The 10,065-nt window shown below is 35.9% G+C and overlaps 1 pseudogene; it reads right to left on the bottom strand.

Moving 5' to 3' along the window:
* Positions 1 to 9,745: 9,745 nt before the first annotated feature.
* Positions 9,746 to 9,844, bottom strand: LOC132272066 (small nucleolar RNA R71; annotated as a pseudogene).
* Between the last annotated feature and the right edge of the window lie 221 nt (positions 9,845 to 10,065).

Genomic DNA, 10,065 nt, shown 5'->3' with positions numbered 1-10,065 from the left:
AACTCTCCACTTAGGGTTGGGATGAACCCTAAGTTTGTGTAACTATATCTTATGACTTCATATTTGGAGAAATTGTAATTGTATAATTGCTAAGCCTAAAGAATTTGATGAGCACTGAAAAGTGCGTATTTAAACCCCTTAAGCTTAGGTATTCTAGAACCTTTATCTATCTTATTTTACCCTTTTGTATTGATTTCGTGTTATTTCCATTTTCAGGTACTTATCCCCAAAATAAGCTAACTCAGCCAAATAAGAGCAGAAATGAAGCAATTTTGGGATGAATCAAATGAAAGGAGCAAAGTAGAGCAAAAGGAAACAAAGGGTGAAATTTCAGCAACTTCAATCGATCTCAAGAAAAGTTTCATCGATCCAACTTCCATCGATCTCAGCACTTCAAGATAGATCCAGGCTATGATGTCATCTGCAGAGATCCCAAAAGTTCGATCGATCTAACATCATTCTCTGATCGATCGAACTTTCTTGTCCTTATCCACATGCCAGATCTTATCCAGCTGTACCACCCTACCAACCACTTTTATCCTTTTCCCAAAAATATCTTCAAAATATCTCAGATTTGTTTTTATCCAAAAAGGCGCCGCCATTGAGGATCGATCCAACTTCAATTCGATAGATCTCAGCCATGTTTGATCGATCTCACCTCAAGTTCGATCGATCGAACTTCCCAAATCCCGAGAAAAATCTAAATTCCAGCTCATTAAAAGTTGTCTCATATCCAATCATTAGAGGATTATTGGTGTATGAGCCTAACTCATTTGGGGTGATTTTTGACCTACCTATATAAGGAATATGAGCCACTTTTACACATATACACATACCTAGAGAAGATAATACTTAGTGAGGAAGCAAAGGAGAGGAGGAGGCTAGAGACACCATTGGAGACTCTTTATCAACCAAGGAACAGATTTTTTCCATGGAGCTTGCCCTTGAGGGTTGGAGGACATCATCCATGAGTGGCTAGACATCCTCTTGGGGCTAGAGTTAGCCCTAAACATGCTTTCTAGTTCTTGATTTATGTATTTTTGAGGGGATTTGTATTGTGATTCATGTCTTGACACTTTTATATATATAGATCTTGTTTATTCAATGATTTATGTGGTTTAATGCTTCCAATTGATCATTTCATTCTATCTATATGTCTATGTATGCTAGAATAGATGTTCATGTGTTTGTCTCTATTTCTCGTGTTATTGATGCATGTTTATGTGTATTGATACTATAGATCTAGAGATTGTCAAGACGTAGTGCTTAATGGCATGTTCTTGTGGTTTATTTGATGGTTTATACTCATTTCTTGATGGATTGTACCTCTCCCTTAGTTTAATTAGTTTAATTTCATGTCATTAGCTTAGTTGTAGTGTAGTTGTTAAATGGGAGGACAATCTATGCTTATTGTTGATGTTCCATACTTATGAAAGCAAGTAACATATTTCTCTAACCTTGTGATGTGTTGGATTGTGAGCTTAAAGAAATGATTAATGGCTTAATTTGATATGTTTTACTATCCATCATGTTGTTTAGACAATATATGCTTAATTTGTCATCCATGCTTATTGAAACAACCACACACACATATTTGTTGCAATACATGTCTTTTTCCTCATTAATCATTCATTAAAGGTGTAGAAAAGTATGCTTAGTGGTGATCTTTAAACCCCAAGATCTCTCTCTCTTTTATTCTCTCTATTGCATTATTGTTTACTTTAGTTTAATTTGCATCTAGTATAATTCAACCAACCAACCACTACTTTGATCACTCAACCTATGAACCCTAATCTTGATTCCTCAACCTAGTACAACACGTATAATCCCTTGGGACGATCCCTACTCACTCTTGCTACGTTAGTAGTAGTGTTGGTAATGGTTTTTATAAATTTAAACTTGACTCAAAAGACTTTTCTTGAACTGCACATTCACTACATTATTTTGGCGTATACAAGCGGCACCGTCAAATTTTGGTGCCGTTGCCGGGGATGGGTTGATTGGCAACGTCATATTTGTGGAATCAATTAGGAATTAGTACTCTTTTGATCGTGTCTTTATTTTGTTTTCAATTTTTGTTACTTATTATGTTTGTTCTTATTTGATAAGGAGCGTTGGGCTAAGATGGTGAGCAAAGGAGTATTCCAAGCAAAGGAGCTAAGCAAGCAAGGAAAAAGGCTAAAATTATAAAAAAATTGCTAAGCTAAAAGCTAAAAATTTGGAGTTAAAGTTCTAAAGGATCTTTGTGAGCTTTTTCTTACTCAATCTCTAGTTAAATCGTCGACCTGCGTGGAGGCTTGTATTTCAATTCTTAGATAAATCGTGAGTCTGCGTGGAGACAATTTACTTTTCTTGCATATTGTTAAAGCATGGGAGTATGTGACCATTGTATGTGGAGGAAGTTTGTTGATTATTGACTTGTTGTGAAGGTGAAGTGTTTGTCAATATTTCTTGTTGTGTTGCATTGTGCATGCATGGTTGTAGATCATTGAGACCTACTCATGTCCCTTTAAATTTTCATTTTGAATCCATTGTTCGAAACCCTAGGGGAAGAGGTAGTTCTAGTCAATCCATTTCATCAATGGAAGGATACAATGAGGACCATGTGTAAGACATTGGTCACATAGACCAACAAGGTATCCTCCACCCCAATGTGTATCATGATAACATGCAAGTACCATTAGGCATGCCAAGGCCATTTGTTCATCCACCACAACAACAAGGCCAAGTTCCATTGAGAATGCCAAGGCCAATTTATGCTCCACCACCTCCTATCATTCAAGGCAACCAAGGTGCCCATATTGCACCTCCAATTGCTAATCCTCCCCTTGCTTTAAGAGATCACTATGTGCCTAATAAATATAATACACCCACATGCATTCAATTGCCACCATTTAGAGCACACCACTATGAAATCAAACCACAAACCATTTAAATGCTTCCTAACTATCATAGACTTCCAAGTGAAGAACCTTACAAGCATTTGGTTGAGTTTTATGATACCCCTCGGATCTGAGACACGGGTTGATCAGGCCCAGGCCCAAACCCGAGGGATATCAAACAATTAATATGTAACCGAACACAGAATACAAAATTGAATAAGAATAAATATTATAAGCTGAAAGAATACTAATATAAAATCCTCAACTGATAACACTTAACAAAATCCAATTTCCAAACCTCCATGATTACAACTCGGGAATCCATCTCTAGTGGACCCTTATTTAAAAATCCCAAACTAAATGAAAATAAAACTGAAGATAAAAATCTAAACCCAATATCTGGAAGGAAGTCCTACATCATCGGTGAAATGGAAAATCGTCTCTGCTCAGCACGAACAAGCTCAAGCCTGGAACGGACCTACACCTGAAAAATAGGAGTGGGTCAGGCCCACGAACAAGTTCTATCCTACTACAATCCAAGCAGAGACTCGATACGCATGTACATTCTAACCAACTCAACAATAGCTAATAGTCCGTATGCATATATATATCTAGTCACACTAAAGGACTCTCACTGGATTACAGGCCGGTCTCAACCTGAATAGAGGCAACATGCAAAACGCACACAAAGTGGGCATGTGTTATAATACCCCTAAATTTAAAAAGGACATAATTGGAATTTTAATTTTAAAAGGACATAATTGGAATTTTATTTTTATTTTATTATTCGTAGGTGTTTTCATGACTTTTGTTACGTGGCTTCCTGTTTTGTTGTTTAAATGAATTAACTGTTTAATTATAAGTGTGCATGATTAATTAGCATTTGAATGTTAAATTAAATATATTGTTTTTATTTTATTTTATTTTTAATCGAACTTGGGCTTGGATATGATTAACGGACTATTTGGATAGTGTAATTGGGTACCGTTTTACCCATGGAAGTATATACATGTGTCTATGTGTATATATGTATATAGAGTTAGTTTTGATTATTGGTATTTATTAATAATTAAACTTGAGGTATTAATCATAATTTAATATAGGTTATAATTTTAGGGTTACATATATTCTCACGTTTTTAGCCGACTTACATTATAACTTTTATGGTTGTTTTTTCTTTCTCAGATTAAAATTAGAATTACGGTTTTAGCTTTTCTAAACCTATAAATATATCATTATGTTGACTTAGGGTTTTAAAAAAAATATGTAAACCCTTTTCACGTACCAGAGAGATAGAGAGGAATAAAACGTAAATTGTGAGACAATAACAGAGCATCTTTGGTGAGGGTTTCAACTGTGGATGAAGGATTGGTCATAGGAGAAGGGAAGTTTGAGCAGTAGGAGGCTTGACAGCAGTCATGATCGCCAGAAAAACCTAGGAAGACGGCGACAAGGTTTTGATTCCAAAACCGCAAAGGCAAGTTCTGTTATTTCTCTCTCCCGTTGGCCTGTGTTCTGTGCATACCTAGGTGTCTCTAGGATTTTAATTGAATATTAATCAGATCTGGCATGCATATTATATGTCAAATTGATTATATGTATGTGTATATATTTGTCTAAAACAATTATTGATTGACTTGTGTATGCTTGCAAATTGAAGTTCAAGTTTTGTGGTAACGCGTAATGAATCGGTAGGGGTTTTAAGTCACAGAAATAAATTTCAACTGCCAAAACAAATCATTGGGATGCTACTGGATATATATTAGACTGCTAAGATCATTTTTAAGGAAGAACAGAGGGATTGGAAGTGGTCGGAGTCAAAGCAGAAGGTCGGAAACAAGGCTGGAATGGACTAGAGGCTCACAGAGAGGGAGAGAGCTGGCTCTGGGAAGCCAAGAGCTGGCTCCCACTCTTCAAGAGCTGGCTCCAAGATGGTATGGAGCCGGCTCCATGCATATAAGAGCCTGGTCTAAGTTTCAAGAGCAGGATCTCTCCTATTTTGACGTATTTTAGTGTTTTCTGATTTTTCTAGGCACCGTTTGGATGTTTTTAATTCTTTCGAATTGTGTTGTGAGGGCACTTGGGGTTCTTAATTTAAACTTCAAGTGTATTTAAACCTCTTATTGCATGGTTTATACATTTATGCTAAAGTGTTAAACAGTAGGAAAGTAGACAACTTTTCAATACTGTTAACGGTTGGAGGAAAGTTAAATTGCGTAGTTTAATTCAGTGATTAAATGGATTATAAAAACAGTCATGGGGATGATTTTAGGTGTAAATAGGATTCTTAAACTCAGTATTAAAGATGAACTGAAGGTTGGGAATAGCCGGAGACGAAGCTGAAAGGCGAAACGGAGCAAAACTGGACAGAGGAAGCTCTAAGCCTTTAAGAGCAGGTTCTAAGTTTCAAGAGCAGGCTCTAAGTTTTTATGGAGCAGGCTCTAAGTTTCTAGAGCAGGCTTTAAGTTTTTATAGAGCAGGCTCCATGGTGTAAAGAGCTTGCTCTATGATTTTCAAGAGAAGGCTCTTTGGTTAGGTTACGTTTGGTTGCAATCTAGAGCTGTCCGGGAACTGTTTGGGCTATGTTTGGAGTTCTAAATTGTTTTAGGGAGTGAACTAACAATTTTAAAAGTAATTTCAAGAGATCTTAAGCTCTCTAATTGCATAAGTTAGCCTATTATAGGAAGGGAATGATCAGTGTGAAATTTAGACAATTTACATATTGTTAACGGTTGGAAGGGAAGTAGTTGTTCAATTTTTAAATGGGCGACTTAAGTAATTATAACATGATGTTAATCTTGTTTTAAATGCACGTTAGGGTCATTTACTTAATAAATTTGATCTGTGCACACTCGGGAATATAATTGCTGAATTAATAAATCCGTTCTGCAATTACGTAGATTAAGGATAGGAAATTACTTGCTTGCTCTAATATGGCAATTTAATGAATTATAACATGTTTCTAATTTTTGTTTTAGATGCACAGTAGAGTCTTTTAGTTAACAGATTAGACCTGTGCATACTTTGGATTTTTATATTGCTGAAACATTAATTTTCCTGCAATTACATGAGTAAAAGGTTTGCTTTAAATTGTTGAATTATTAGATACACTATTCTGCAATTAATTGGATGATGGTTTTCAACTGGATGATGGTTTTGGACTTAAATTGCTAAAATAAAACATAGGTTTTGTAATTTACATGGGAGTTAACCTGGACTTAATTGAAGAATTAATTGCATATTTTCTGTCAATTATATGAATGGATTTTGGATTTTAAGTTGACGAACGATTAAGTTTTGTCTCGTCAATTTCATGGATATTGTCATGGATATTTAGTTGATAAACTGTTCCAATTTTGTTTTATCAGCTACATGGATTTATGTGGATTCTATTTGGTGTACTGATTGAGTTAATGCATCATTTATGGATCATATGCATGGTATGTACCGGAATGGGACGGTGACATACGGAGGGACGGATTAGATCAAAATGCTAATTCCAACCCATTCATACATATGGAATGGATTAACTAAAACAGTTAAATCCTACATGGTTTCATGTCCTGTCAGCTAAAATAGTTGAACGACATATTGGATGGCTGTTTATTTTTTCTATTAATAGGAAGGATAGGGATTTAATTAAAATATTTAAATCCTAATTATATGTTGTGTTTTGGCGACGAATAGTTGACTGGCTCAACATTGTATTTGGATGGGTTATATATACACTTAATTTATGTTAGTCTGTGCGGCTAAACAAGCTGAACGACTAGCTGGATTTCTTATGGTTGGATAGGATCGAACTTTATATATATAATTATGGTACCGCGATCCGAGCTTGAGTCTCATAGTCGACGGTTAGGGAGCGTATATGCAGTAGGATGCATAGCTAGCTATGTTGGTTGAGGTATACCCTGTTAGGCTTAGGTAGTCATGCCCACTCAGGTGCGTTTTTGCATGTTGCCTTCTATTCAGGTTGAGACCCTCAGCATAGTCTAGTGAGAGTCTTGTAGTGTGGTTATATGTATATATCTATTTACGGACTATATAGATATGGTTGAGATATCTAGGATGTATCTGCGTATCAGGTCTCTATTTGGATTGTAGTTAGGATAGAATTTGTTCGTGGGCCTGACCCACTATTATTTTTCAGGTAATGGACGGTTCCAGGTCTTAGATCTTGTTCGTGCTGAGCCAAGACGACTTCTCATTCTTCCGACGACGTAGGCGGTTCCTGTATGGTTTAGCATTGGATTCTTTTTCGGTGGTTCATTTCTCAGTGATGATTTTATTAGGGGTCCACCAGATGGATTCCCGAGTTGTATTAGAAATGGAGAATTTGGATGTATCAGAATAATTCTTTATTAATTTAATTTTATTCTGAGGTTTCAGTATTTGGTTTATCATTCTAGTTTCTTTTCAGCAAATTTTTATTTATTTCTGTTTCCTTAATTGTATTCTGTGTTCGTTTATTGCTAATTTGTTTGATATCCTCGGGTAGTCGGGCGTGGGCCTGGCCAACCCGCATCCGAAAATTTGGGGGTATCACATGTGTACCTAAGCCTAACAGGGTACACCTCCAACCATCATAGCCAGTTATGCATCCCAATGCATATACGCTCCCTAACTGTCGATCCTGAGACTCAAGCTCATATCGAGGTATCATAAAAATATATTTAAAATCTATCCAGAATCCATAGTAGTGCCGCTCAACTATATGTTGCCTTGACACTAGAAATCCATAGGATTTAACCTTTAGTCAATCCATTTCCTTAATCCCAGAGTAGGTAGGACTTAGCGGTTTTTGAGCTAATCCCCCTTGTATGCCACCGTCCCATACCAGTGCATACATTCTATCCATCCAGTAGTTGATAATACAGACCATGCATGTAAATATCAACTGATCCATAAATCCAACAATTTAAAATAAAAATATTAAACTAGACATTCAATTGTTCCATAAAGAGCATACAAAAATTATGTAATTTAATATGCTGATTTTAAACTACGCAACCATAATCCAACAATTGGCAATACAACAGCATATGTAATTATCAATTTATCCCAGAATCCATATAATTGAGAGAACATGAATAAATGTCTACCTCAATTAATTCCATAGCAAGCATAATAAACATTGACAAATTATCATGCTTATATCACCAGTCCAACAATTGATGCAATAAATGCTAAAATTTAAACATCAATTACTCCTTAACAAGCATAGTAAAAATACATAGATTTTAACAATGCTTATTTTATACCATTAATACATGATTAGAATTTGATAATCATTTACAGAAAGTTTCTACAACAAGTTAAGCAACTTAAACCACTTGCATTTCCTAACAGTTTACAACTTTGTTTAGAATTGATTACTGTTCAACCTATAAACCCTAAGTGGTTTATTAACCATTCCCACACCCTCTGGAGCTTTAATATAACCTTAAAACTCATTTAGGTTCCCATGTACAGTCCCTGAATGTCCCAAACAGACCAAAAACTCAGCCCAGAAGCAAAATTCGTCAAAAATTGCATCAAAAGGGGAAGGAGCCGCCTCCCCCACATGGGGAGCCGCCTCCCCCTTGTGTGGAGCCGGCTCCACTCCATGTGGAGCCTCCTCCACACACCCTAGAGCCGGCTCCACCTTGTGTGGAGCCGCCTTTTCCTCCTGTTCCCCTCTCTGCTTGCGTTCCTTCTTCAGTTTCATCTCCGGCGACCCCCAGTTTGATCTGTCCTCAACTCTAAAGGTTTCTCTTGACTAAAACTAGGTTTCCCATGTTCTAGATAATTTAAAACTCATTGATCTTCAATCCACTTGAATCAGAACATGAAATAAACAAAGATGAGTTATAACAAGAAATTTTAAAGCATGTAAACACATGCAGTTCCAAACGAACCTACCATACAAACCAGATCTCTGTTATTACTTCCCAGTGTGTTATAGACTAATTCAACTCTGTTCACATTAATTTACATGAATTAATTTAGGAGTTACGCAAGAAAGAATCCGAAACAACCAATACGTAACATGTAACCATAACCAGTTTTGTTTTTCATTCAGACAAGCCATCTGGTTTAATATTAATCTTTATTAGTCCTGGAGTTGCATTAAACATGTAAAGAACATAAGTCCAAGGGAGAGAGTTAGGAATAGAACTTGCCTTTTGCCTTTAGCCTTGTACAGTCGTCTTCCTACGTTCTCCGGCAACATCCTACTGAAATCCTCCTTTGTTCTCTCTCTGCCTCCACTGTCGTGAATAGTTTTTTTTTTTCTAAAACCCTAAGCAGACTTAATACTTATATTTATAGGTTTATGCAGAACCTAAAATCAAGCCAAACCCTACAATGAATCCTAACCGGCCCATAGAGAATCCTAATTAAAATCTACGTCGGCTACCAAGACTTAACTTTTAAAACAAAACCCTAAATAAAACCAGTTAAGCATTTAAAAGAATTAAAATACCAAAAATACAATTAACTAAACAATTAAATAAACTAACATACAATTAACTAAATAACAAGCAAATAAACCAATAATTTCAAATAAATTCAAATATTCAAATACACAAGCAAAATAAACAATTTTAAATTATTAAAAATGCAATTAAATATTAACCAAAATACCAAGACTATCCTTTTTAAAATTAGGAGTATTACAAGTTTCTTAATGTATGTTCCACCGTGAAATATACGGACATGCCGGAAGAGGTCTTAAGGCTTAAACTTTTTCCATTCACCCTTAAAGACAAGGCAAAATATTGGTTTAACAATCTTAGGCCTTTTTCAATAACTTCTTGAGTGGAAATGCAACAAAAGTTCTTGAAGAAGTACTATCCGGTTTCTAAGACTAATGCTATGAGAACTTCAATTAGGGAATTTTCACATGGGGATGGAGAAACATTTCATGAGGCATGGGAACACTTTAATGAATTACTTAGGAAGTGTCCACATCATGACATGCCCAAATGGCAATTAGTTTAATATTTCTTTGAGCACTTATCGGATAATTATAAGGGTATGGTTGATGCTTCTATGGGTGGCTCTTACATTGATAGGCATGAGGATGACGTGTGGCGTCTTTATGAGAGCATGAGTGAAAATTCTTTGCATCGTACTTTATCTTCGAAGAATGGTAGAAATTATAGTGGTAGGAAGAGTGTTGGCTTACATCAAGTGGACC

Source organism: Cornus florida, unplaced genomic scaffold, assembly GCF_030987335.1.
Source record: "Cornus florida cultivar Cherokee Brave unplaced genomic scaffold, ASM3098733v1 CherokeeBrave_3.0.0_Hap2_Chr08, whole genome shotgun sequence".
NCBI classification, from domain to species: Eukaryota; Viridiplantae; Streptophyta; class Magnoliopsida; order Cornales; family Cornaceae; genus Cornus; species Cornus florida.
The sequence above is the reverse complement of the archived record's forward strand: the minus strand, read 5'-3'. Positions and strand labels throughout refer to the sequence as shown.